The 3,116-nt window shown below is 40.3% G+C and overlaps 1 non-coding gene across 1 annotated transcript; it reads right to left on the reverse strand.

Moving 5' to 3' along the window:
- Positions 1-452: 452 nt before the first annotated feature.
- On the reverse strand, positions 453-575 carry LOC120859145. The gene has a single exon (XR_005720041.1). It is a non-coding gene; the product is annotated as a U6atac minor spliceosomal RNA (small nuclear RNA).
- Positions 576-3,116: the final 2,541 nt, after the last annotated feature.

The raw sequence follows: 3,116 nt of genomic DNA on the forward strand, positions 1-3,116 counted from the left end.
AGGCTACCCACTCCAGTATTCTGGCCTGGAGAATTCCATGGACTATACAGTTGCAAAGAGTTGCAAAGAGTCAGACAGGACTGAGCGACTTTCACTTTCACTTTCACTGTTGGGAATAGGAGAAAGTGTTAGGTGAATGAGGTTACTTTTCAGTCCTCCAGTTAATCCAGGGTGGTTCTGCTTTACTCACTTCTGTTTTTGTCTTTATATAAGTTTCTAAAATATAATGCTATAAGTTCATTATCTTTGGATATTGTACATTTGTACATTGAAATGAAGTGAAACAGAAGGTGGGAAGTATAAGTGATCATATATAAGTAGTGAAGTCATAGAATATCAATGCTGATTAGGCTGATAAGTTAAAAATATGTGTATTATCCCTTAAGAAACAATTGAAACAACAATAAAAATTTATATGGCTAATTTTCCATTAGGAAAAATAATAAATAGTTGTAAAACTATGAATGATGCTATGAAGTAAGTGGCAATCCCTAACCATATATTTGTTGAACAGAGCTGAGGGCCTCTTTAATTTTTGTGAAGAGAAGTGCTAATATCTTGGTTTCCTACAACACAGATTTATTCAGAGTTAAAACATGTTTGCAGAAGTTCCATCTGGTTTAACATTATTTTTTTCTTAATGAGGAAATGAAACTGGCTTATGGAAGATGAGACCATTGCAGAGCATGGTATTCATGCTTTAGGTTTTTCTGATGTTTACAATTTAATTTATGCCACCAAACAGGCATCAAACAGAAAAACTGTGAAGAGTTTCACGTTATTAGTGTGTATAATGTATTCAGTTCAGTTCAGTAGCTCAGTCGTGTCCGACTCTTTGCAACCCCATGAATCGCAGCACGCCAGGCCTCCCTGTCCATCACCATCTCCCAGAGTTCATCAGACTCATGTCCATAGAGTCCATGATGCCATCCAGCCATCTCATCCTCAGTCGTCTCCTTCTCCTCCTGCCCCCAATCCCTCCCAGCATCAGAGTCTTTTCCAATGAGTCAACTCTTCGCAGGAGGTGTCCAAAGTACTGGAGCTTCAGCTTTAGCATCATTCCTTCCAAAGAAATTCCATGGCTGATCTCCTTCAGAATGGATTGGTTGGATCTCCTTGCAGTCCAAGGGACCCTCAAGAGTCTTCTCCAACATCACAGTTCAAAAGCATCAATTCTTTGGCGCTCAGCCTTCTTCACAGTCCAACTCTCACATCCATACATGACCACAGGAAAAACCATAGCCTTGACTAGACAGACCTTAGTCGGCAAGGTAACGTCTCTGCTTTTGAATAGACTATCTAGGTTGGTCATAACTTTTCTTCCAAGGAGTAAGCATCTTTTAATTTCATGGCTGCAATCACCATCTATAGTGATTTTGGAGCGCCCAAAAATAGTCTGACACTGTTTCCACTGTTTCCCCATCTATTTCCCATGAAGTGATGGGACTGGATGCCATGATCTTCGTTTTCTGAATGTTGAGCTTTAAGCCAACTTTTTCACTCTCCTCTTTCACTTTCATCAAGAGGCTTTTTAGTTCCTCTTCACTTTCTGCCATAGGGGTGGTGTCATCTGCATATCTGAGGTTATTGATATTTCTCCCGGCAATCTTGATTCCAGCTTGTGCTTCTTCCAGTCCAGCGTTTCTCATGATGTACTCTGCATAGAAGTTAAATAAGCAGGGTGACAATATACACCCTTGACGTACTCCTTTTCCTATTTGGAACCAGTCTTTTGTTCGATGTCCAGTTCTAACTGTGGCTTCCTGACCTGCATACAGATTTCTCAAGAGGAAGATCAGGTGGTCTGGTATTCCCATCTCTTTCTGAATTTTCCACAGTTGATTGTGATCCACACAGTTAAAGGGTTTGGCACAGTCAATAAAGCAGAAATAGATGTTTTTCTGGAACTCTCTTGCTTTTTCCATGATCCAGAGGATGTTGGCAATTTGATTCCTCTGGCAATTTGTTCCTCTGCCTTTTCTAAAACCAGCTTGAACATCAGGGAGTTCACAGTTCATGTATTGTTGAAGCCTGGCTTGGAGAATTTGAGCATTGCTTTACTAGCATGTGAGATGAGTGCAATGGTGCAGTAGTTTGAGCATTCTTTTGCATTTCCTTTCTTTGGAATTGGAATGAAAACTGACCTTTTCCAGTCCCGTGGCCACTGCTGAGTTTTCCAAATTTGCTGGCATATTGAGTGCAGCACTTTCACAGCATCATCTTTCAGGATTTGAAACAGCTCAACTGGAATTCCATCACCTCCACTAGCTTTGTTCATAGTGATGCTTTCTAAGGTCCACTTGACTTCACATTCCAAGATGTCTGGCTCTCGATTAGTGATCACATCATCATGATTATCTGGGTCATGAAGATCTTTTTTGTACAGTTCTTCTGTGTATTTTTGCCACCTCTTCTTAATATCTTCTGCTTCTGTTAGGTCCAAACCATTTCTGTCCTTTATCGAGCCCATCTTTGCATGAAATGTTCCCTTGGTATCTCTAATTTTCTTGAAGAGATCTCTAGTCTTTCCCATTCTGTTGTTTTCCTCTATTTCTTTGCACTGATCGCTGAAGAAGGCTTTCTTATCTCTTCTTGCTATTCTTTGGAACTCTGCATTCAGATGCTTATATCTTTCCTTTTCTCTTTTGCCTTTCACCTCTCTTCTTTTCACAGCTATTTGTAAGGCCTCCCCAGACAGCCATTTTGCTTTTTTGCATTTGTTTTCCATAGGGATGGTCTTGATCCCTGTCTCCTGTACAATGTCACGAACCTCATTCCATAGTTCATCAGGCACTCTATTTATCAGACCTAGGCCCTTAAATCTATTTCTCACTTCCACTGTATAATCATAAGGGATTTGATTTAGGTCATACCTGAATGGTCTAGCGGTTTTCCCTACTTTCTTCAATTTAAGTCTGAATTTGGTAACAAGGAGTTCATGATCTGAGCCACAGTCAGCTCCCGGTCTTGTTTTTGTTGACTATATAGAGCTTCTCCATCTTTGGCTGCATAGAATATAATCAATCTGATTTCCGTGTTGACCATCTGGTGATGTCCATGTGTAGAGTCTTCTCTTGTGTTGTTGGAAGAGGGTGTTTGCTATGACCAGTGCATTT

Source organism: Oryx dammah, unplaced genomic scaffold (assembly GCF_014754425.2).
Source record: "Oryx dammah isolate SB20612 unplaced genomic scaffold, SCBI_Odam_1.1 HiC_scaffold_30, whole genome shotgun sequence".
NCBI classification, from domain to species: domain Eukaryota; kingdom Metazoa; phylum Chordata; class Mammalia; order Artiodactyla; family Bovidae; genus Oryx; species Oryx dammah.